Below are 18,924 nucleotides of genomic sequence, written 5' to 3'. Positions count from 1 at the left end.
TTTTTGTTAATTAGCGTAATTTTACGTCGTTTTTGAAAAATAAACTTCGATTGTATTTCATTTTTTTCGTTAATTAACGCAACCTAACTCTCTATTCTTTAATTAGCGTAATTTGACGTCTTTAATGAAAAATAAACTTAGAAATGCATATATACAATTACAACGCTTTACTTTCAGGTGCGATCATACCAGCACTAATGCACCGGATCCCATCAGAACTCCGCAGTTAAGCGTGCTTGGGCGAGAGTAGTACTAGGATGGGTGACCTCCTGGGAAGTCCTTGTGTTGCTGCACCTCTTTTTGCCAAAATTTTGTGTTCTTTGCACCTCTTTTTGCCAAAATTTCGTGTTCTTTTTGTTAATTAGCGTAATTTTACGTCGTTTTTGAAAAATAAACTTCGATTGTATTTCATTTTTTTCGTTAATTAACGCAACCTAACACTCTATTCTTTAATTAGCGTAATTTGACGTCTTTAATGAAAAATAAACTTAGAAATGCATATATACAATTACAACGCTTTACTTTCAGGTGCGATCATACCAGCACTAATGCACCGGATCCCATCAGAACTCCGCAGTTAAGCGTGCTTGGGCGAGAGTAGTACTAGGATGGGTGACCTCCTGGGAAGTCCTTGTGTTGCACCTCTTTTTGCCAAAATTTCGTGTTCTTTGCACCTCTTTTTGCCAAAATTTCGTGTTCTTTTTGTTAATTAGCGTAATTTTACGTCGTTTTTGAAAAATAAACTTCGATTGTATTTCATTTTTTTCGTTAATTAACGCAACCTAACTCTCTATTCTTTAATTAGCGTAATTTGACGTCTTTAATGAAAAATAAACTTAGAAATGCATATATACAATTACAACGCTTTACTTTCAGGTGCGATCATACCAGCACTAATGCACCGGATCCCATCAGAACTCCGCAGTTAAGCGTGCTTGGGCGAGAGTAGTACTAGGATGGGTGACCTCCTGGGAAGTCCTTGTGTTGCACCTCTTTTTGCCAAAATTTCGTGTTCTTTGCACCTCTTTTTGCCAAAATTTCGTGTTCTTTTTGTTAATTAGCGTAATTTTACGTCGTTTTTGAAAAATAAACTTCGATTGTATTTCATTTTTTTCGTTAATTAACGCAACCTAACTCTCTATTCTTTAATTAGCGTAATTTGACGTCTTTAATGAAAAATAAACTTAGAAATGCATATATACAATTACAACGCTTTACTTTCAGGTGCGATCATACCAGCACTAATGCACCGGATCCCATCAGAACTCCGCAGTTAAGCGTGCTTGGGCGAGAGTAGTACTAGGATGGGTGACCTCCTGGGAAGTCCTTGTGTTGCACCTCTTTTTGCCAAAATTTCGTGTTCTTTGCACCTCTTTTTGCCAAAATTTCGTGTTCTTTTTGTTAATTAGCGTAATTTTACGTCGTTTTTGAAAAATAAACTTCGATTGTATTTCATTTTTTTCGTTAATTAACGCAACCTAACTCTCTATTCTTTAATTAGCGTAATTTGACGTCTTTAATGAAAAATAAACTTAGAAATGCATATATACAATTACAACGCTTTACTTTCAGGTGCGATCATACCAGCACTAATGCACCGGATCCCATCAGAACTCCGCAGTTAAGCGTGCTTGGGCGAGAGTAGTACTAGGATGGGTGACCTCCTGGGAAGTCCTTGTGTTGCACCTCTTTTTGCCAAAATTTCGTGTTCTTTGCACCTCTTTTTGCCAAAATTTCGTGTTCTTTTTGTTAATTAGCGTAATTTTACGTCGTTTTTGAAAAATAAACTTCGATTGTATTTCATTTTTTTCGTTAATTAACGCAACCTAACTCTCTATTCTTTAATTAGCGTAATTTGACGTCTTTAATGAAAAATAAACTTAGAAATGCATATATACAATTACAACGCTTTACTTTCAGGTGCGATCATACCAGCACTAATGCACCGGATCCCATCAGAACTCCGCAGTTAAGCGTGCTTGGGCGAGAGTAGTACTAGGATGGGTGACCTCCTGGGAAGTCCTTGTGTTGCACCTCTTTTTGCCAAAATTTCGTGTTCTTTGCACCTCTTTTTGCCAAAATTTCGTGTTCTTTTTGTTAATTAGCGTAATTTTACGTCGTTTTTGAAAAATAAACTTCGATTGTATTTCATTTTTTTCGTTAATTAACGCAACCTAACTCTCTATTCTTTAATTAGCGTAATTTGACGTCTTTAATGAAAAATAAACTTAGAAATGCATATATACAATTACAACGCTTTACTTTCAGGTGCGATCATACCAGCACTAATGCACCGGATCCCATCAGAACTCCGCAGTTAAGCGTGCTTGGGCGAGAGTAGTACTAGGATGGGTGACCTCCTGGGAAGTCCTTGTGTTGCACCTCTTTTTGCCAAAATTTCGTGTTCTTTGCACCTCTTTTTGCCAAAATTTCGTGTTCTTTTTGTTAATTAGCGTAATTTTACGTCGTTTTTGAAAAATAAACTTCGATTGTATTTCATTTTTTTCGTTAATTAACGCAACCTAACTCTCTATTCTTTAATTAGCGTAATTTGACGTCTTTAATGAAAAATAAACTTAGAAATGCATATATACAATTACAACGCTTTACTTTCAGGTGCGATCATACCAGCACTAATGCACCGGATCCCATCAGAACTCCGCAGTTAAGCGTGCTTGGGCGAGAGTAGTACTAGGATGGGTGACCTCCTGGGAAGTCCTTGTGTTGCACCTCTTTTTGCCAAAATTTCGTGTTCTTTGCACCTCTTTTTGCCAAAATTTCGTGTTCTTTTTGTTAATTAGCGTAATTTTACGTCGTTTTTGAAAAATAAACTTCGATTGTATTTCATTTTTTTCGTTAATTAACGCAACCTAACTCTCTATTCTTTAATTAGCGTAATTTGACGTCTTTAATGAAAAATAAACTTAGAAATGCATATATACAATTACAACGCTTTACTTTCAGGTGCGATCATACCAGCACTAATGCACCGGATCCCATCAGAACTCCGCAGTTAAGCGTGCTTGGGCGAGAGTAGTACTAGGATGGGTGACCTCCTGGGAAGTCCTTGTGTTGCACCTCTTTTTGCCAAAATTTCGTGTTCTTTGCACCTCTTTTTGCCAAAATTTCGTGTTCTTTTTGTTAATTAGCGTAATTTTACGTCGTTTTTGAAAAATAAACTTCGATTGTATTTCATTTTTTTCGTTAATTAACGCAACCTAACTCTCTATTCTTTAATTAGCGTAATTTGACGTCTTTAATGAAAAATAAACTTAGAAATGCATATATACAATTACAACGCTTTACTTTCAGGTGCGATCATACCAGCACTAATGCACCGGATCCCATCAGAACTCCGCAGTTAAGCGTGCTTGGGCGAGAGTAGTACTAGGATGGGTGACCTCCTGGGAAGTCCTTGTGTTGCACCTCTTTTTGCCAAAATTTCGTGTTCTTTGCACCTCTTTTTGCCAAAATTTCGTGTTCTTTTTGTTAATTAGCGTAATTTTACGTCGTTTTTGAAAAATAAACTTCGATTGTATTTCATTTTTTTCGTTAATTAACGCAACCTAACACTCTATTCTTTAATTAGCGTAATTTGACGTCTTTAATGAAAAATAAACTTAGAAATGCATATATACAATTACAACGCTTTACTTTCAGGTGCGATCATACCAGCACTAATGCACCGGATCCCATCAGAACTCCGCAGTTAAGCGTGCTTGGGCGAGAGTAGTACTAGGATGGGTGACCTCCTGGGAAGTCCTTGTGTTGCACCTCTTTTTGCCAAAATTTCGTGTTCTTTGCACCTCTTTTTGCCAAAATTTCGTGTTCTTTTTGTTAATTAGCGTAATTTTACGTCGTTTTTGAAAAATAAACTTCGATTGTATTTCATTTTTTTCGTTAATTAACGCAACCTAACTCTCTATTCTTTAATTAGCGTAATTTGACGTCTTTAATGAAAAATAAACTTAGAAATGCATATATACAATTACAACGCTTTACTTTCAGGTGCGATCATACCAGCACTAATGCACCGGATCCCATCAGAACTCCGCAGTTAAGCGTGCTTGGGCGAGAGTAGTACTAGGATGGGTGACCTCCTGGGAAGTCCTTGTGTTGCACCTCTTTTTGCCAAAATTTCGTGTTCTTTGCACCTCTTTTTGCCAAAATTTCGTGTTCTTTTTGTTAATTAGCGTAATTTTACGTCGTTTTTGAAAAATAAACTTCGATTGTATTTCATTTTTTTCGTTAATTAACGCAACCTAACTCTCTATTCTTTAATTAGCGTAATTTGACGTCTTTAATGAAAAATAAACTTAGAAATGCATATATACAATTACAACGCTTTACTTTCAGGTGCGATCATACCAGCACTAATGCACCGGATCCCATCAGAACTCCGCAGTTAAGCGTGCTTGGGCGAGAGTAGTACTAGGATGGGTGACCTCCTGGGAAGTCCTTGTGTTGCACCTCTTTTTGCCAAAATTTCGTGTTCTTTGCACCTCTTTTTGCCAAAATTTCGTGTTCTTTTTGTTAATTAGCGTAATTTTACGTCGTTTTTGAAAAATAAACTTCGATTGTATTTCATTTTTTTCGTTAATTAACGCAACCTAACTCTCTATTCTTTAATTAGCGTAATTTGACGTCTTTAATGAAAAATAAACTTAGAAATGCATATATACAATTACAACGCTTTACTTTCAGGTGCGATCATACCAGCACTAATGCACCGGATCCCATCAGAACTCCGCAGTTAAGCGTGCTTGGGCGAGAGTAGTACTAGGATGGGTGACCTCCTGGGAAGTCCTTGTGTTGCACCTCTTTTTGCCAAAATTTCGTGTTCTTTGCACCTCTTTTTGCCAAAATTTCGTGTTCTTTTTGTTAATTAGCGTAATTTTACGTCGTTTTTGAAAAATAAACTTCGATTGTATTTCATTTTTTTCGTTAATTAACGCAACCTAACTCTCTATTCTTTAATTAGCGTAATTTGACGTCTTTAATGAAAAATAAACTTAGAAATGCATATATACAATTACAACGCTTTACTTTCAGGTGCGATCATACCAGCACTAATGCACCGGATCCCATCAGAACTCCGCAGTTAAGCGTGCTTGGGCGAGAGTAGTACTAGGATGGGTGACCTCCTGGGAAGTCCTTGTGTTGCACCTCTTTTTGCCAAAATTTCGTGTTCTTTGCACCTCTTTTTGCCAAAATTTCGTGTTCTTTTTGTTAATTAGCGTAATTTTACGTCGTTTTTGAAAAATAAACTTCGATTGTATTTCATTTTTTTCGTTAATTAACGCAACCTAACACTCTATTCTTTAATTAGCGTAATTTGACGTCTTTAATGAAAAATAAACTTAGAAATGCATATATACAATTACAACGCTTTACTTTCAGGTGCGATCATACCAGCACTAATGCACCGGATCCCATCAGAACTCCGCAGTTAAGCGTGCTTGGGCGAGAGTAGTACTAGGATGGGTGACCTCCTGGGAAGTCCTTGTGTTGCACCTCTTTTTGCCAAAATTTCGTGTTCTTTGCACCTCTTTTTGCCAAAATTTCGTGTTCTTTTTGTTAATTAGCGTAATTTTACGTCGTTTTTGAAAAATAAACTTCGATTGTATTTCATTTTTTCGTTAATTAACGCAACCTAACTCTCTATTCTTTAATTAGCGTAATTTGACGTCTTTAATGAAAAATAAACTTAGAAATGCATATATACAATTACAACGCTTTACTTTCAGGTGCGATCATACCAGCACTAATGCACCGGATCCCATCAGAACTCCGCAGTTAAGCGTGCTTGGGCGAGAGTAGTACTAGGATGGGTGACCTCCTGGGAAGTCCTTGTGTTGCACCTCTTTTTGCCAAAATTTCGTGTTCTTTGCACCTCTTTTTGCCAAAATTTCGTGTTCTTTTTGTTAATTAGCGTAATTTTACGTCGTTTTTGAAAAATAAACTTCGATTGTATTTCATTTTTTTCGTTAATTAACGCAACCTAACTCTCTATTCTTTAATTAGCGTAATTTGACGTCTTTAATGAAAAATAAACTTAGAAATGCATATATACAATTACAACGCTTTACTTTCAGGTGCGATCATACCAGCACTAATGCACCGGATCCCATCAGAACTCCGCAGTTAAGCGTGCTTGGGCGAGAGTAGTACTAGGATGGGTGACCTCCTGGGAAGTCCTTGTGTTGCACCTCTTTTTGCCAAAATTTCGTGTTCTTTGCACCTCTTTTTGCCAAAATTTCGTGTTCTTTTTGTTAATTAGCGTAATTTTACGTCGTTTTTGAAAAATAAACTTCGATTGTATTTCATTTTTTTCGTTAATTAACGCAACCTAACACTCTATTCTTTAATTAGCGTAATTTGACGTCTTTAATGAAAAATAAACTTAGAAATGCATATATACAATTACAACGCTTTACTTTCAGGTGCGATCATACCAGCACTAATGCACCGGATCCCATCAGAACTCCGCAGTTAAGCGTGCTTGGGCGAGAGTAGTACTAGGATGGGTGACCTCCTGGGAAGTCCTTGTGTTGCACCTCTTTTTGCCAAAATTTCGTGTTCTTTGCACCTCTTTTTGCCAAAATTTCGTGTTCTTTTTGTTAATTAGCGTAATTTTACGTCGTTTTTGAAAAATAAACTTCGATTGTATTTCATTTTTTCGTTAATTAACGCAACCTAACTCTCTATTCTTTAATTAGCGTAATTTGACGTCTTTAATGAAAAATAAACTTAGAAATGCATATATACAATTACAACGCTTTACTTTCAGGTGCGATCATACCAGCACTAATGCACCGGATCCCATCAGAACTCCGCAGTTAAGCGTGCTTGGGCGAGAGTAGTACTAGGATGGGTGACCTCCTGGGAAGTCCTTGTGTTGCACCTCTTTTTGCCAAAATTTCGTGTTCTTTGCACCTCTTTTTGCCAAAATTTCGTGTTCTTTTTGTTAATTAGCGTAATTTTACGTCGTTTTTGAAAAATAAACTTCGATTGTATTTCATTTTTTTCGTTAATTAACGCAACCTAACTCTCTATTCTTTAATTAGCGTAATTTGACGTCTTTAATGAAAAATAAACTTAGAAATGCATATATACAATTACAACGCTTTACTTTCAGGTGCGATCATACCAGCACTAATGCACCGGATCCCATCAGAACTCCGCAGTTAAGCGTGCTTGGGCGAGAGTAGTACTAGGATGGGTGACCTCCTGGGAAGTCCTTGTGTTGCACCTCTTTTTGCCAAAATTTCGTGTTCTTTGCACCTCTTTTTGCCAAAATTTCGTGTTCTTTTTGTTAATTAGCGTAATTTTACGTCGTTTTTGAAAAATAAACTTCGATTGTATTTCATTTTTTTCGTTAATTAACGCAACCTAACTCTCTATTCTTTAATTAGCGTAATTTGACGTCTTTAATGAAAAATAAACTTAGAAATGCATATATACAATTACAACGCTTTACTTTCAGGTGCGATCATACCAGCACTAATGCACCGGATCCCATCAGAACTCCGCAGTTAAGCGTGCTTGGGCGAGAGTAGTACTAGGATGGGTGACCTCCTGGGAAGTCCTTGTGTTGCACCTCTTTTTGCCAAAATTTCGTGTTCTTTGCACCTCTTTTTGCCAAAATTTCGTGTTCTTTTTGTTAATTAGCGTAATTTTACGTCGTTTTTGAAAAATAAACTTCGATTGTATTTCATTTTTTTCGTTAATTAACGCAACCTAACTCTCTATTCTTTAATTAGCGTAATTTGACGTCTTTAATGAAAAATAAACTTAGAAATGCATATATACAATTACAACGCTTTACTTTCAGGTGCGATCATACCAGCACTAATGCACCGGATCCCATCAGAACTCCGCAGTTAAGCGTGCTTGGGCGAGAGTAGTACTAGGATGGGTGACCTCCTGGGAAGTCCTTGTGTTGCACCTCTTTTTGCCAAAATTTCGTGTTCTTTGCACCTCTTTTTGCCAAAATTTCGTGTTCTTTTTGTTAATTAGCGTAATTTTACGTCGTTTTTGAAAAATAAACTTCGATTGTATTTCATTTTTTTCGTTAATTAACGCAACCTAACACTCTATTCTTTAATTAGCGTAATTTGACGTCTTTAATGAAAAATAAACTTAGAAATGCATATATACAATTACAACGCTTTACTTTCAGGTGCGATCATACCAGCACTAATGCACCGGATCCCATCAGAACTCCGCAGTTAAGCGTGCTTGGGCGAGAGTAGTACTAGGATGGGTGACCTCCTGGGAAGTCCTTGTGTTGCACCTCTTTTTGCCAAAATTTCGTGTTCTTTGCACCTCTTTTTGCCAAAATTTCGTGTTCTTTTTGTTAATTAGCGTAATTTTACGTCGTTTTTGAAAAATAAACTTCGATTGTATTTCATTTTTTTCGTTAATTAACGCAACCTAACTCTCTATTCTTTAATTAGCAATATTTGACGTCTTTAATGAAAAATAAACTTAGAAATGCATATATACAATTACAACGCTTTACTTTCAGGTGCGATCATACCAGCACTAATGCACCGGATCCCATCAGAACTCCGCAGTTAAGCGTGCTTGGGCGAGAGTAGTACTAGGATGGGTGACCTCCTGGGAAGTCCTTGTGTTGCACCTCTTTTTGCCAAAATTTCGTGTTCTTTGCACCTCTTTTTGCCAAAATTTCGTGTTCTTTTTGTTAATTAGCGTAATTTTACGTCGTTTTTGAAAAATAAACTTCGATTGTATTTCATTTTTTTCGTTAATTAACGCAACCTAACTCTCTATTCTTTAATTAGCGTAATTTGACGTCTTTAATGAAAAATAAACTTAGAAATGCATATATACAATTACAACGCTTTACTTTCAGGTGCGATCATACCAGCACTAATGCACCGGATCCCATCAGAACTCCGCAGTTAAGCGTGCTTGGGCGAGAGTAGTACTAGGATGGGTGACCTCCTGGGAAGTCCTTGTGTTGCACCTCTTTTTGCCAAAATTTCGTGTTCTTTGCACCTCTTTTTGCCAAAATTTCGTGTTCTTTTTGTTAATTAGCGTAATTTTACGTCGTTTTTGAAAAATAAACTTCGATTGTATTTCATTTTTTTCGTTAATTAACGCAACCTAACTCTCTATTCTTTAATTAGCGTAATTTGACGTCTTTAATGAAAAATAAACTTAGAAATGCATATATACAATTACAACGCTTTACTTTCAGGTGCGATCATACCAGCACTAATGCACCGGATCCCATCAGAACTCCGCAGTTAAGCGTGCTTGGGCGAGAGTAGTACTAGGATGGGTGACCTCCTGGGAAGTCCTTGTGTTGCACCTCTTTTTGCCAAAATTTCGTGTTCTTTGCACCTCTTTTTGCCAAAATTTCGTGTTCTTTTTGTTAATTAGCGTAATTTTACGTCGTTTTTGAAAAATAAACTTCGATTGTATTTCATTTTTTTCGTTAATTAACGCAACCTAACTCTCTATTCTTTAATTAGCGTAATTTGACGTCTTTAATGAAAAATAAACTTAGAAATGCATATATACAATTACAACGCTTTACTTTCAGGTGCGATCATACCAGCACTAATGCACCGGATCCCATCAGAACTCCGCAGTTAAGCGTGCTTGGGCGAGAGTAGTACTAGGATGGGTGACCTCCTGGGAAGTCCTTGTGTTGCACCTCTTTTTGCCAAAATTTCGTGTTCTTTGCACCTCTTTTTGCCAAAATTTCGTGTTCTTTTTGTTAATTAGCGTAATTTTACGTCGTTTTTGAAAAATAAACTTCGATTGTATTTCATTTTTTTCGTTAATTAACGCAACCTAACTCTCTATTCTTTAATTAGCGTAATTTGACGTCTTTAATGAAAAATAAACTTAGAAATGCATATATACAATTACAACGCTTTACTTTCAGGTGCGATCATACCAGCACTAATGCACCGGATCCCATCAGAACTCCGCAGTTAAGCGTGCTTGGGCGAGAGTAGTACTAGGATGGGTGACCTCCTGGGAAGTCCTTGTGTTGCACCTCTTTTTGCCAAAATTTCGTGTTCTTTGCACCTCTTTTTGCCAAAATTTCGTGTTCTTTTTGTTAATTAGCGTAATTTTACGTCGTTTTTGAAAAATAAACTTCGATTGTATTTCATTTTTTTCGTTAATTAACGCAACCTAACACTCTATTCTTTAATTAGCGTAATTTGACGTCTTTAATGAAAAATAAACTTAGAAATGCATATATACAATTACAACGCTTTACTTTCAGGTGCGATCATACCAGCACTAATGCACCGGATCCCATCAGAACTCCGCAGTTAAGCGTGCTTGGGCGAGAGTAGTACTAGGATGGGTGACCTCCTGGGAAGTCCTTGTGTTGCACCTCTTTTTGCCAAAATTTCGTGTTCTTTGCACCTCTTTTTGCCAAAATTTCGTGTTCTTTTTGTTAATTAGCGTAATTTTACGTCGTTTTTGAAAAATAAACTTCGATTGTATTTCATTTTTTTCGTTAATTAACGCAACCTAACTCTCTATTCTTTAATTAGCAATATTTGACGTCTTTAATGAAAAATAAACTTAGAAATGCATATATACAATTACAACGCTTTACTTTCAGGTGCGATCATACCAGCACTAATGCACCGGATCCCATCAGAACTCCGCAGTTAAGCGTGCTTGGGCGAGAGTAGTACTAGGATGGGTGACCTCCTGGGAAGTCCTTGTGTTGCACCTCTTTTTGCCAAAATTTCGTGTTCTTTGCACCTCTTTTTGCCAAAATTTCGTGTTCTTTTTGTTAATTAGCGTAATTTTACGTCGTTTTTGAAAAATAAACTTCGATTGTATTTCATTTTTTTCGTTAATTAACGCAACCTAACTCTCTATTCTTTAATTAGCGTAATTTGACGTCTTTAATGAAAAATAAACTTAGAAATGCATATATACAATTACAACGCTTTACTTTCAGGTGCGATCATACCAGCACTAATGCACCGGATCCCATCAGAACTCCGCAGTTAAGCGTGCTTGGGCGAGAGTAGTACTAGGATGGGTGACCTCCTGGGAAGTCCTTGTGTTGCACCTCTTTTTGCCAAAATTTCGTGTTCTTTGCACCTCTTTTTGCCAAAATTTCGTGTTCTTTTTGTTAATTAGCGTAATTTTACGTCGTTTTTGAAAAATAAACTTCGATTGTATTTCATTTTTTTCGTTAATTAACGCAACCTAACTCTCTATTCTTTAATTAGCGTAATTTGACGTCTTTAATGAAAAATAAACTTAGAAATGCATATATACAATTACAACGCTTTACTTTCAGGTGCGATCATACCAGCACTAATGCACCGGATCCCATCAGAACTCCGCAGTTAAGCGTGCTTGGGCGAGAGTAGTACTAGGATGGGTGACCTCCTGGGAAGTCCTTGTGTTGCACCTCTTTTTGCCAAAATTTCGTGTTCTTTGCACCTCTTTTTGACAAAATTTCGTGTTCTTTTTGTTAATTAGCGTAATTTTACGTCGTTTTTGAAAAATAAACTTCGATTGTATTTCATTTTTTTCGTTAATTAACGCAACCTAACTCTCTATTCTTTAATTAGCGTAATTTGACGTCTTTAATGAAAAATAAACTTAGAAATGCATATATACAATTACAACGCTTTACTTTCAGGTGCGATCATACCAGCACTAATGCACCGGATCCCATCAGAACTCCGCAGTTAAGCGTGCTTGGGCGAGAGTAGTACTAGGATGGGTGACCTCCTGGGAAGTCCTTGTGTTGCACCTCTTTTTGCCAAAATTTCGTGTTCTTTGCACCTCTTTTTGCCAAAATTTCGTGTTCTTTTTGTTAATTAGCATAATTTTACGTCGTTTTTGAAAAATAAACTTCGATTGTATTTCATTTTTTTCGTTAATTAACGCAACCTAACTCTCTATTCTTTAATTAGCGTAATTTGACGTCTTTAATGAAAAATAAACTTAGAAATGCATATATACAATTACAACGCTTTACTTTCAGGTGCGATCATACCAGCACTAATGCACCGGATCCCATCAGAACTCCGCAGTTAAGCGTGCTTGGGCGAGAGTAGTACTAGGATGGGTGACCTCCTGGGAAGTCCTTGTGTTGCACCTCTTTTTGCCAAAATTTCGTGTTCTTTGCACCTCTTTTTGCCAAAATTTCGTGTTCTTTTTGTTAATTAGCGTAATTTTACGTCGTTTTTGAAAAATAAACTTCGATTGTATTTCATTTTTTTCGTTAATTAACGCAACCTAACACTCTATTCTTTAATTAGCGTAATTTGACGTCTTTAATGAAAAATAAACTTAGAAATGCATATATACAATTACAACGCTTTACTTTCAGGTGCGATCATACCAGCACTAATGCACCGGATCCCATCAGAACTCCGCAGTTAAGCGTGCTTGGGCGAGAGTAGTACTAGGATGGGTGACCTCCTGGGAAGTCCTTGTGTTGCACCTCTTTTTGCCAAAATTTCGTGTTCTTTGCACCTCTTTTTGCCAAAATTTCGTGTTCTTTTTGTTAATTAGCGTAATTTTACGTCGTTTTTGAAAAATAAACTTCGATTGTATTTCATTTTTTTCGTTAATTAACGCAACCTAACTCTCTATTCTTTAATTAGCGTAATTTGACGTCTTTAATGAAAAATAAACTTAGAAATGCATATATACAATTACAACGCTTTACTTTCAGGTGCGATCATACCAGCACTAATGCACCGGATCCCATCAGAACTCCGCAGTTAAGCGTGCTTGGGCGAGAGTAGTACTAGGATGGGTGACCTCCTGGGAAGTCCTTGTGTTGCACCTCTTTTTGCCAAAATTTCGTGTTCTTTGCACCTCTTTTTGCCAAAATTTCGTGTTCTTTTTGTTAATTAGCGTAATTTTACGTCGTTTTTGAAAAATAAACTTCGATTGTATTTCATTTTTTTCGTTAATTAACGCAACCTAACTCTCTATTCTTTAATTAGCGTAATTTGACGTCTTTAATGAAAAATAAACTTAGAAATGCATATATACAATTACAACGCTTTACTTTCAGGTGCGATCATACCAGCACTAATGCACCGGATCCCATCAGAACTCCGCAGTTAAGCGTGCTTGGGCGAGAGTAGTACTAGGATGGGTGACCTCCTGGGAAGTCCTTGTGTTGCACCTCTTTTTGCCAAAATTTCGTGTTCTTTGCACCTCTTTTTGCCAAAATTTCGTGTTCTTTTTGTTAATTAGCGTAATTTTACGTCGTTTTTGAAAAATAAACTTCGATTGTATTTCATTTTTTTCGTTAATTAACGCAACCTAACACTCTATTCTTTAATTAGCGTAATTTGACGTCTTTAATGAAAAATAAACTTAGAAATGCATATATACAATTACAACGCTTTACTTTCAGGTGCGATCATACCAGCACTAATGCACCGGATCCCATCAGAACTCCGCAGTTAAGCGTGCTTGGGCGAGAGTAGTACTAGGATGGGTGACCTCCTGGGAAGTCCTTGTGTTGCACCTCTTTTTGCCAAAATTTCGTGTTCTTTGCACCTCTTTTTGCCAAAATTTCGTGTTCTTTTTGTTAATTAGCGTAATTTTACGTCGTTTTTGAAAAATAAACTTCGATTGTATTTCATTTTTTTCGTTAATTAACGCAACCTAACTCTCTATTCTTTAATTAGCGTAATTTGACGTCTTTAATGAAAAATAAACTTAGAAATGCATATATACAATTACAACGCTTTACTTTCAGGTGCGATCATACCAGCACTAATGCACCGGATCCCATCAGAACTCCGCAGTTAAGCGTGCTTGGGCGAGAGTAGTACTGCGAGAGTAGTACTAGGATGGGTGACCTCCTGGGAAGTCCTTGTGTTGCACCTCTTTTTGCCAAAATTTCGTGTTCTTTGCACCTCTTTTTGCCAAAATTTCGTGTTCTTTTTGTTAATTAGCGTAATTTTACGTCGTTTTTGAAAAATAAACTTCGATTGTATTTCATTTTTTTCGTTAATTAACGCAACCTAACTCTCTATTCTTTAATTAGCGTAATTTGACGTCTTTAATGAAAAATAAACTTAGAAATGCATATATACAATTACAACGCTTTACTTTCAGGTGCGATCATACCAGCACTAATGCACCGGATCCCATCAGAACTCCGCAGTTAAGCGTGCTTGGGCGAGAGTAGTACTAGGATGGGTGACCTCCTGGGAAGTCCTTGTGTTGCACCTCTTTTTGCCAAAATTTCGTGTTCTTTGCACCTCTTTTTGCCAAAATTTCGTGTTCTTTTTGTTAATTAGCGTAATTTTACGTCGTTTTTGAAAAATAAACTTCGATTGTATTTCATTTTTTTCGTTAATTAACGCAACCTAACTCTCTATTCTTTAATTAGCGTAATTTGACGTCTTTAATGAAAAATAAACTTAGAAATGCATATATACAATTACAACGCTTTACTTTCAGGTGCGATCATACCAGCACTAATGCACCGGATCCCATCAGAACTCCGCAGTTAAGCGTGCTTGGGCGAGAGTAGTACTAGGATGGGTGACCTCCTGGGAAGTCCTTGTGTTGCACCTCTTTTTGCCAAAATTTCGTGTTCTTTGCACCTCTTTTTGCCAAAATTTCGTGTTCTTTTTGTTAATTAGCGTAATTTTACGTCGTTTTTGAAAAATAAACTTCGATTGTATTTCATTTTTTTCGTTAATTAACGCAACCTAACTCTCTATTCTTTAATTAGCGTAATTTGACGTCTTTAATGAAAAATAAACTTAGAAATGCATATATACAATTACAACGCTTTACTTTCAGGTGCGATCATACCAGCACTAATGCACCGGATCCCATCAGAACTCCGCAGTTAAGCGTGCTTGGGCGAGAGTAGTACTAGGATGGGTGACCTCCTGGGAAGTCCTTGTGTTGCACCTCTTTTTGCCAAAATTTCGTGTTCTTTGCACCTCTTTTTGCCAAAATTTCGTGTTCTTTTTGTTAATTAGCGTAATTTTACGTCGTTTTTGAAAAATAAACTTCGATTGTATTTCATTTTTTTCGTTAATTAACGCAACCTAACTCTCTATTCTTTAATTAGCGTAATTTGACGTCTTTAATGAAAAATAAACTTAGAAATGCATATATACAATTACAACGCTTTACTTTCAGGTGCGATCATACCAGCACTAATGCACCGGATCCCATCAGAACTCCGCAGTTAAGCGTGCTTGGGCGAGAGTAGTACTAGGATGGGTGACCTCCTGGGAAGTCCTTGTGTTGCACCTCTTTTTGCCAAAATTTCGTGTTCTTTGCACCTCTTTTTGCCAAAATTTCGTGTTCTTTTTGTTAATTAGCGTAATTTTACGTCGTTTTTGAAAAATAAACTTCGATTGTATTTCATTTTTTTCGTTAATTAACGCAACCTAACTCTCTATTCTTTAATTAGCGTAATTTGACGTCTTTAATGAAAAATAAACTTAGAAATGCATATATACAATTACAACGCTTTACTTTCAGGTGCGATCATACCAGCACTAATGCACCGGATCCCATCAGAACTCCGCAGTTAAGCGTGCTTGGGCGAGAGTAGTACTAGGATGGGTGACCTCCTGGGAAGTCCTTGTGTTGCACCTCTTTTTGCCAAAATTTCGTGTTCTTTGCACCTCTTTTTGCCAAAATTTCGTGTTCTTTTTGTTAATTAGCGTAATTTTACGTCGTTTTTGAAAAATAAACTTCGATTGTATTTCATTTTTTTCGTTAATTAACGCAACCTAACTCTCTATTCTTTAATTAGCGTAATTTGACGTCTTTAATGAAAAATAAACTTAGAAATGCATATATACAATTACAACGCTTTACTTTCAGGTGCGATCATACCAGCACTAATGCACCGGATCCCATCAGAACTCCGCAGTTAAGCGTGCTTGGGCGAGAGTAGTACTAGGATGGGTGACCTCCTGGGAAGTCCTTGTGTTGCACCTCTTTTTGCCAAAATTTCGTGTTCTTTGCACCTCTTTTTGCCAAAATTTCGTGTTCTTTTTGTTAATTAGCGTAATTTTACGTCGTTTTTGAAAAATAAACTTCGATTGTATTTCATTTTTTTCGTTAATTAACGCAACCTAACTCTCTATTCTTTAATTAGCGTAATTTGACGTCTTTAATGAAAAATAAACTTAGAAATGCATATATACAATTACAACGCTTTACTTTCAGGTGCGATCATACCAGCACTAATGCACCGGATCCCATCAGAACTCCGCAGTTAAGCGTGCTTGGGCGAGAGTAGTACTAGGATGGGTGACCTCCTGGGAAGTCCTTGTGTTGCACCTCTTTTTGCCAAAATTTCGTGTTCTTTGCACCTCTTTTTGCCAAAATTTCGTGTTCTTTTTGTTAATTAGCGTAATTTTACGTCGTTTTTGAAAAATAAACTTCGATTGTATTTCATTTTTTTCGTTAATTAACGCAACCTAACTCTCTATTCTTTAATTAGCGTAATTTGACGTCTTTAATGAAAAATAAACTTAGAAATGCATATATACAATTACAACGCTTTACTTTCAGGTGCGATCATACCAGCACTAATGCACCGGATCCCATCAGAACTCCGCAGTTAAGCGTGCTTGGGCGAGAGTAGTACTAGGATGGGTGACCTCCTGGGAAGTCCTTGTGTTGCACCTCTTTTTGCCAAAATTTCGTGTTCTTTGCACCTCTTTTTGCCAAAATTTCGTGTTCTTTTTGTTAATTAGCGTAATTTTACGTCGTTTTTGAAAAATAAACTTCGATTGTATTTCATTTTTTTCGTTAATTAACGCAACCTAACTCTCTATTCTTTAATTAGCGTAATTTGACGTCTTTAATGAAAAATAAACTTAGAAATGCCTATATACAATTACAACGCTTTACTTTCAGGTGCGATCATACCAGCACTAATGCACCGGATCCCATCAGAACTCCGCAGTTAAGCGTGCTTGGGCGAGAGTAGTACTAGGATGGGTGACCTCCTGGGAAGTCCTTGTGTTGCACCTCTTTTTGCCAAAATTTCGTGTTCTTTGCACCTCTTTTTGCCAAAATTTCGTGTTCTTTTTGTTAATTAGCGTAATTTTACGTCGTTTTTGAAAAATAAACTTCGATTGTATTTCATTTTTTTCGTTAATTAACGCAACCTAACTCTCTATTCTTTAATTAGCGTAATTTGACGTCTTTAATGAAAAATAAACTTAGAAATGCATATATACAATTACAACGCTTTACTTTCAGGTGCGATCATACCAGCACTAATGCACCGGATCCCATCAGAACTCCGCAGTTAAGCGTGCTTGGGCGAGAGTAGTACTAGGATGGGTGACCTCCTGGGAAGTCCTTGTGTTGCACCTCTTTTTGCCAAAATTTCGTGTTCTTTGCACCTCTTTTTGCCAAAATTTCGTGTTCTTTTTGTTAATTAGCGTAATTTTACGTCGTTTTTGAAAAATAAACTTCGATTGTATTTCATTTTTTTCGTTAATTAACGCAACCTAACTCTCTATTCTTTAATTAGCGTAATTTGACGTCTTTAATGAAAAATAAACTTAGAAATGCATATATACAATTACAACGCTTTACTTTCAGGTGCGATCATACCAGCACTAATGCACCGGATCCCATCAGAACTCCGCAGTTAAGCGTGCTTGGGCGAGAGTAGTACTAGGATGGGTGACCTCCTGGGAAGTCCTTGTGTTGCACCTCTTTTTGCCAAAATTTCGTGTTCTTTGCACCTCTTTTTGCCAAAATTTCGTGTTCTTTTTGTTAATTAGCGTAATTTTACGTCGTTTTTGAAAAATAAACTTCGATTGTATTTCATTTTTTTCGTTAATTAACGCAACCTAACTCTCTATTCTTTAATTAGCGTAATTTGACGTCTTTAATGAAAAATAAACTTAGAAATGCATATATACAATTACAACGCTTTACTTTCAGGTGCGATCATACCAGCACTAATGCACCGGATCCCATCAGAACTCCGCAGTTAAGCGTGCTTGGGCGAGAGTAGTACTAGGATGGGTGACCTCCTGGGAAGTCCTTGTGTTGCACCTCTTTTTGCCAAAATTTCGTGTTCTTTGCACCTCTTTTTGCCAAAATTTCGTGTTCTTTTTGTTAATTAGCGTAATTTTACGTCGTTTTTGAAAAATAAACTTCGATTGTATTTCATTTTTTTCGTTAATTAACGCAACCTAACTCTCTATTCTTTAATTAGCGTAATTTGACGTCTTTAATGAAAAATAAACTTAGAAATGCCTATATACAATTACAACGCTTTACTTTCAGGTGCGATCATACCAGCACTAATGCACCGGATCCCATCAGAACTCCGCAGTTAAGCGTGCTTGGGCGAGAGTAGTACTAGGATGGGTGACCTCCTGGGAAGTCCTTGTGTTGCACCTCTTTTTGCCAAAATTTCGTGTTCTTTGCACCTCTTTTTGCCAAAATTTCGTGTTCTTTTTGTTAATTAGCGTAATTTTACGTCGTTTTTGAAAAATAAACTTCGATTGTATTTCATTTTTTTCGTTAATTAACGCAACCTAACTCTCTATTCTTTAATTAGCGTAATTTGACGTCTTTAATGAAAAATAAACTTAGAAATGCATATATACAATTACAACGCTTTACTTTCAGGTGCGATCATACCAGCACTAATGCACCGGATCCCATCAGAACTCCGCAGTTAAGCGTGCTTGGGCGAGAGTAGTACTAGGATGGGTGACCTCCTGGGAAGTCCTTGTGTTGCACCTCTTTTTGCCAAAATTTCGTGTTCTTTGCACCTCTTTTTGCCAAAATTTCGTGTTCTTTTTGTTAATTAGCGTAATTTTACGTCGTTTTTGAAAAATAAACTTCGATTGTATTTCATTTTTTTCGTTAATTAACGCAACCTAACACTCTATTCTTTAATTAGCGTAATTTGAC

General features: G+C 36.7%; 53 non-coding genes and 1 pseudogene across 53 annotated transcripts; all 54 read left to right on the top strand.

Moving 5' to 3' along the window:
- The first annotated feature begins 175 nt into the window (after positions 1-175).
- LOC146928028 (5S ribosomal RNA) lies at positions 176-294 on the top strand. The gene has a single exon (XR_015008991.1). It is a non-coding gene; the product is annotated as a 5S ribosomal RNA (ribosomal RNA).
- A 232-nt stretch (positions 295-526) lies between these two features.
- Positions 527-645, top strand: LOC146928027 (5S ribosomal RNA). The gene has a single exon (XR_015009410.1). It is a non-coding gene; the product is annotated as a 5S ribosomal RNA (ribosomal RNA).
- Positions 646-874: 229 nt separating this feature from the next.
- On the top strand, positions 875-993 carry LOC146928026 (5S ribosomal RNA). The gene has a single exon (XR_015009409.1). It is a non-coding gene; the product is annotated as a 5S ribosomal RNA (ribosomal RNA).
- Positions 994-1,222: 229 nt separating this feature from the next.
- LOC146928025 (5S ribosomal RNA) lies at positions 1,223-1,341 on the top strand. Its single transcript, XR_015009408.1, has one exon. It is a non-coding gene; the product is annotated as a 5S ribosomal RNA (ribosomal RNA).
- A 229-nt stretch (positions 1,342-1,570) lies between these two features.
- On the top strand, positions 1,571-1,689 carry LOC146928024 (5S ribosomal RNA). Its single transcript, XR_015009407.1, has one exon. It is a non-coding gene; the product is annotated as a 5S ribosomal RNA (ribosomal RNA).
- A 229-nt stretch (positions 1,690-1,918) lies between these two features.
- On the top strand, positions 1,919-2,037 carry LOC146928023 (5S ribosomal RNA). Its single transcript, XR_015009406.1, has one exon. It is a non-coding gene; the product is annotated as a 5S ribosomal RNA (ribosomal RNA).
- A 229-nt stretch (positions 2,038-2,266) lies between these two features.
- Positions 2,267-2,385, top strand: LOC146928022 (5S ribosomal RNA). The gene has a single exon (XR_015009405.1). It is a non-coding gene; the product is annotated as a 5S ribosomal RNA (ribosomal RNA).
- Positions 2,386-2,614: 229 nt separating this feature from the next.
- On the top strand, positions 2,615-2,733 carry LOC146928021 (5S ribosomal RNA). The gene has a single exon (XR_015009404.1). It is a non-coding gene; the product is annotated as a 5S ribosomal RNA (ribosomal RNA).
- A 229-nt stretch (positions 2,734-2,962) lies between these two features.
- On the top strand, positions 2,963-3,081 carry LOC146928020 (5S ribosomal RNA). The gene has a single exon (XR_015009402.1). It is a non-coding gene; the product is annotated as a 5S ribosomal RNA (ribosomal RNA).
- Positions 3,082-3,310: 229 nt separating this feature from the next.
- On the top strand, positions 3,311-3,429 carry LOC146928019 (5S ribosomal RNA). Its single transcript, XR_015009401.1, has one exon. It is a non-coding gene; the product is annotated as a 5S ribosomal RNA (ribosomal RNA).
- Positions 3,430-3,658: 229 nt separating this feature from the next.
- LOC146928018 (5S ribosomal RNA) lies at positions 3,659-3,777 on the top strand. Its single transcript, XR_015009400.1, has one exon. It is a non-coding gene; the product is annotated as a 5S ribosomal RNA (ribosomal RNA).
- Positions 3,778-4,006: 229 nt separating this feature from the next.
- LOC146928017 (5S ribosomal RNA) lies at positions 4,007-4,125 on the top strand. Its single transcript, XR_015009399.1, has one exon. It is a non-coding gene; the product is annotated as a 5S ribosomal RNA (ribosomal RNA).
- Positions 4,126-4,354: 229 nt separating this feature from the next.
- On the top strand, positions 4,355-4,473 carry LOC146928016 (5S ribosomal RNA). The gene has a single exon (XR_015009398.1). It is a non-coding gene; the product is annotated as a 5S ribosomal RNA (ribosomal RNA).
- A 229-nt stretch (positions 4,474-4,702) lies between these two features.
- LOC146928015 (5S ribosomal RNA) lies at positions 4,703-4,821 on the top strand. Its single transcript, XR_015009397.1, has one exon. It is a non-coding gene; the product is annotated as a 5S ribosomal RNA (ribosomal RNA).
- A 229-nt stretch (positions 4,822-5,050) lies between these two features.
- LOC146928014 (5S ribosomal RNA) lies at positions 5,051-5,169 on the top strand. The gene has a single exon (XR_015009396.1). It is a non-coding gene; the product is annotated as a 5S ribosomal RNA (ribosomal RNA).
- A 229-nt stretch (positions 5,170-5,398) lies between these two features.
- Positions 5,399-5,517, top strand: LOC146928013 (5S ribosomal RNA). The gene has a single exon (XR_015009395.1). It is a non-coding gene; the product is annotated as a 5S ribosomal RNA (ribosomal RNA).
- A 228-nt stretch (positions 5,518-5,745) lies between these two features.
- LOC146928012 (5S ribosomal RNA) lies at positions 5,746-5,864 on the top strand. The gene has a single exon (XR_015009394.1). It is a non-coding gene; the product is annotated as a 5S ribosomal RNA (ribosomal RNA).
- A 229-nt stretch (positions 5,865-6,093) lies between these two features.
- On the top strand, positions 6,094-6,212 carry LOC146928011 (5S ribosomal RNA). Its single transcript, XR_015009393.1, has one exon. It is a non-coding gene; the product is annotated as a 5S ribosomal RNA (ribosomal RNA).
- A 229-nt stretch (positions 6,213-6,441) lies between these two features.
- Positions 6,442-6,560, top strand: LOC146928010 (5S ribosomal RNA). Its single transcript, XR_015009391.1, has one exon. It is a non-coding gene; the product is annotated as a 5S ribosomal RNA (ribosomal RNA).
- Positions 6,561-6,788: 228 nt separating this feature from the next.
- On the top strand, positions 6,789-6,907 carry LOC146928009 (5S ribosomal RNA). Its single transcript, XR_015009390.1, has one exon. It is a non-coding gene; the product is annotated as a 5S ribosomal RNA (ribosomal RNA).
- Positions 6,908-7,136: 229 nt separating this feature from the next.
- Positions 7,137-7,255, top strand: LOC146928008 (5S ribosomal RNA). Its single transcript, XR_015009389.1, has one exon. It is a non-coding gene; the product is annotated as a 5S ribosomal RNA (ribosomal RNA).
- Positions 7,256-7,484: 229 nt separating this feature from the next.
- On the top strand, positions 7,485-7,603 carry LOC146928007 (5S ribosomal RNA). Its single transcript, XR_015009388.1, has one exon. It is a non-coding gene; the product is annotated as a 5S ribosomal RNA (ribosomal RNA).
- A 229-nt stretch (positions 7,604-7,832) lies between these two features.
- LOC146928006 (5S ribosomal RNA) lies at positions 7,833-7,951 on the top strand. Its single transcript, XR_015009387.1, has one exon. It is a non-coding gene; the product is annotated as a 5S ribosomal RNA (ribosomal RNA).
- A 229-nt stretch (positions 7,952-8,180) lies between these two features.
- Positions 8,181-8,299, top strand: LOC146928005 (5S ribosomal RNA). Its single transcript, XR_015009386.1, has one exon. It is a non-coding gene; the product is annotated as a 5S ribosomal RNA (ribosomal RNA).
- Positions 8,300-8,528: 229 nt separating this feature from the next.
- Positions 8,529-8,647, top strand: LOC146928004 (5S ribosomal RNA). The gene has a single exon (XR_015009385.1). It is a non-coding gene; the product is annotated as a 5S ribosomal RNA (ribosomal RNA).
- A 229-nt stretch (positions 8,648-8,876) lies between these two features.
- Positions 8,877-8,995, top strand: LOC146928003 (5S ribosomal RNA). Its single transcript, XR_015009384.1, has one exon. It is a non-coding gene; the product is annotated as a 5S ribosomal RNA (ribosomal RNA).
- A 229-nt stretch (positions 8,996-9,224) lies between these two features.
- LOC146928002 (5S ribosomal RNA) lies at positions 9,225-9,343 on the top strand. Its single transcript, XR_015009383.1, has one exon. It is a non-coding gene; the product is annotated as a 5S ribosomal RNA (ribosomal RNA).
- A 229-nt stretch (positions 9,344-9,572) lies between these two features.
- On the top strand, positions 9,573-9,691 carry LOC146928001 (5S ribosomal RNA). Its single transcript, XR_015009382.1, has one exon. It is a non-coding gene; the product is annotated as a 5S ribosomal RNA (ribosomal RNA).
- Positions 9,692-9,920: 229 nt separating this feature from the next.
- On the top strand, positions 9,921-10,039 carry LOC146928000 (5S ribosomal RNA). Its single transcript, XR_015009380.1, has one exon. It is a non-coding gene; the product is annotated as a 5S ribosomal RNA (ribosomal RNA).
- Positions 10,040-10,268: 229 nt separating this feature from the next.
- Positions 10,269-10,387, top strand: LOC146927999 (5S ribosomal RNA). The gene has a single exon (XR_015009379.1). It is a non-coding gene; the product is annotated as a 5S ribosomal RNA (ribosomal RNA).
- A 229-nt stretch (positions 10,388-10,616) lies between these two features.
- Positions 10,617-10,735, top strand: LOC146927998 (5S ribosomal RNA). Its single transcript, XR_015009378.1, has one exon. It is a non-coding gene; the product is annotated as a 5S ribosomal RNA (ribosomal RNA).
- Positions 10,736-10,964: 229 nt separating this feature from the next.
- Positions 10,965-11,083, top strand: LOC146927997 (5S ribosomal RNA). The gene has a single exon (XR_015009377.1). It is a non-coding gene; the product is annotated as a 5S ribosomal RNA (ribosomal RNA).
- Positions 11,084-11,312: 229 nt separating this feature from the next.
- LOC146927996 (5S ribosomal RNA) lies at positions 11,313-11,431 on the top strand. The gene has a single exon (XR_015009376.1). It is a non-coding gene; the product is annotated as a 5S ribosomal RNA (ribosomal RNA).
- A 229-nt stretch (positions 11,432-11,660) lies between these two features.
- On the top strand, positions 11,661-11,779 carry LOC146927995 (5S ribosomal RNA). Its single transcript, XR_015009375.1, has one exon. It is a non-coding gene; the product is annotated as a 5S ribosomal RNA (ribosomal RNA).
- Positions 11,780-12,008: 229 nt separating this feature from the next.
- LOC146927994 (5S ribosomal RNA) lies at positions 12,009-12,127 on the top strand. Its single transcript, XR_015009374.1, has one exon. It is a non-coding gene; the product is annotated as a 5S ribosomal RNA (ribosomal RNA).
- Positions 12,128-12,356: 229 nt separating this feature from the next.
- On the top strand, positions 12,357-12,475 carry LOC146927993 (5S ribosomal RNA). Its single transcript, XR_015009373.1, has one exon. It is a non-coding gene; the product is annotated as a 5S ribosomal RNA (ribosomal RNA).
- Positions 12,476-12,704: 229 nt separating this feature from the next.
- LOC146927992 (5S ribosomal RNA) lies at positions 12,705-12,823 on the top strand. The gene has a single exon (XR_015009372.1). It is a non-coding gene; the product is annotated as a 5S ribosomal RNA (ribosomal RNA).
- Positions 12,824-13,052: 229 nt separating this feature from the next.
- LOC146927991 (5S ribosomal RNA) lies at positions 13,053-13,171 on the top strand. Its single transcript, XR_015009371.1, has one exon. It is a non-coding gene; the product is annotated as a 5S ribosomal RNA (ribosomal RNA).
- A 229-nt stretch (positions 13,172-13,400) lies between these two features.
- On the top strand, positions 13,401-13,519 carry LOC146927990 (5S ribosomal RNA). The gene has a single exon (XR_015009369.1). It is a non-coding gene; the product is annotated as a 5S ribosomal RNA (ribosomal RNA).
- Positions 13,520-13,748: 229 nt separating this feature from the next.
- On the top strand, positions 13,749-13,881 carry LOC146927989 (5S ribosomal RNA; annotated as a pseudogene).
- A 229-nt stretch (positions 13,882-14,110) lies between these two features.
- LOC146927988 (5S ribosomal RNA) lies at positions 14,111-14,229 on the top strand. Its single transcript, XR_015009368.1, has one exon. It is a non-coding gene; the product is annotated as a 5S ribosomal RNA (ribosomal RNA).
- Positions 14,230-14,458: 229 nt separating this feature from the next.
- On the top strand, positions 14,459-14,577 carry LOC146927987 (5S ribosomal RNA). Its single transcript, XR_015009367.1, has one exon. It is a non-coding gene; the product is annotated as a 5S ribosomal RNA (ribosomal RNA).
- A 229-nt stretch (positions 14,578-14,806) lies between these two features.
- Positions 14,807-14,925, top strand: LOC146927986 (5S ribosomal RNA). Its single transcript, XR_015009366.1, has one exon. It is a non-coding gene; the product is annotated as a 5S ribosomal RNA (ribosomal RNA).
- Positions 14,926-15,154: 229 nt separating this feature from the next.
- LOC146927985 (5S ribosomal RNA) lies at positions 15,155-15,273 on the top strand. The gene has a single exon (XR_015009365.1). It is a non-coding gene; the product is annotated as a 5S ribosomal RNA (ribosomal RNA).
- Positions 15,274-15,502: 229 nt separating this feature from the next.
- Positions 15,503-15,621, top strand: LOC146927984 (5S ribosomal RNA). The gene has a single exon (XR_015009364.1). It is a non-coding gene; the product is annotated as a 5S ribosomal RNA (ribosomal RNA).
- Positions 15,622-15,850: 229 nt separating this feature from the next.
- Positions 15,851-15,969, top strand: LOC146927983 (5S ribosomal RNA). The gene has a single exon (XR_015009363.1). It is a non-coding gene; the product is annotated as a 5S ribosomal RNA (ribosomal RNA).
- A 229-nt stretch (positions 15,970-16,198) lies between these two features.
- LOC146927982 (5S ribosomal RNA) lies at positions 16,199-16,317 on the top strand. The gene has a single exon (XR_015009362.1). It is a non-coding gene; the product is annotated as a 5S ribosomal RNA (ribosomal RNA).
- Positions 16,318-16,546: 229 nt separating this feature from the next.
- Positions 16,547-16,665, top strand: LOC146927981 (5S ribosomal RNA). The gene has a single exon (XR_015009361.1). It is a non-coding gene; the product is annotated as a 5S ribosomal RNA (ribosomal RNA).
- Positions 16,666-16,894: 229 nt separating this feature from the next.
- On the top strand, positions 16,895-17,013 carry LOC146927980 (5S ribosomal RNA). Its single transcript, XR_015009360.1, has one exon. It is a non-coding gene; the product is annotated as a 5S ribosomal RNA (ribosomal RNA).
- Positions 17,014-17,242: 229 nt separating this feature from the next.
- LOC146927979 (5S ribosomal RNA) lies at positions 17,243-17,361 on the top strand. The gene has a single exon (XR_015009358.1). It is a non-coding gene; the product is annotated as a 5S ribosomal RNA (ribosomal RNA).
- A 229-nt stretch (positions 17,362-17,590) lies between these two features.
- LOC146927978 (5S ribosomal RNA) lies at positions 17,591-17,709 on the top strand. The gene has a single exon (XR_015009356.1). It is a non-coding gene; the product is annotated as a 5S ribosomal RNA (ribosomal RNA).
- A 229-nt stretch (positions 17,710-17,938) lies between these two features.
- On the top strand, positions 17,939-18,057 carry LOC146927977 (5S ribosomal RNA). The gene has a single exon (XR_015009355.1). It is a non-coding gene; the product is annotated as a 5S ribosomal RNA (ribosomal RNA).
- Positions 18,058-18,286: 229 nt separating this feature from the next.
- On the top strand, positions 18,287-18,405 carry LOC146927976 (5S ribosomal RNA). Its single transcript, XR_015009354.1, has one exon. It is a non-coding gene; the product is annotated as a 5S ribosomal RNA (ribosomal RNA).
- A 229-nt stretch (positions 18,406-18,634) lies between these two features.
- Positions 18,635-18,753, top strand: LOC146927975 (5S ribosomal RNA). The gene has a single exon (XR_015009353.1). It is a non-coding gene; the product is annotated as a 5S ribosomal RNA (ribosomal RNA).
- The last annotated feature ends 171 nt before the right edge of the window (positions 18,754-18,924 follow it).

Source organism: Medicago sativa, chromosome 4, assembly GCF_051527215.1.
Source record: "Medicago sativa cultivar Bolivia chromosome 4, Bolivia_mono, whole genome shotgun sequence".
NCBI classification, from domain to species: Eukaryota; Viridiplantae; Streptophyta; class Magnoliopsida; order Fabales; family Fabaceae; genus Medicago; species Medicago sativa.
This window is presented reverse-complemented; position numbering and strand designations above follow the sequence as displayed.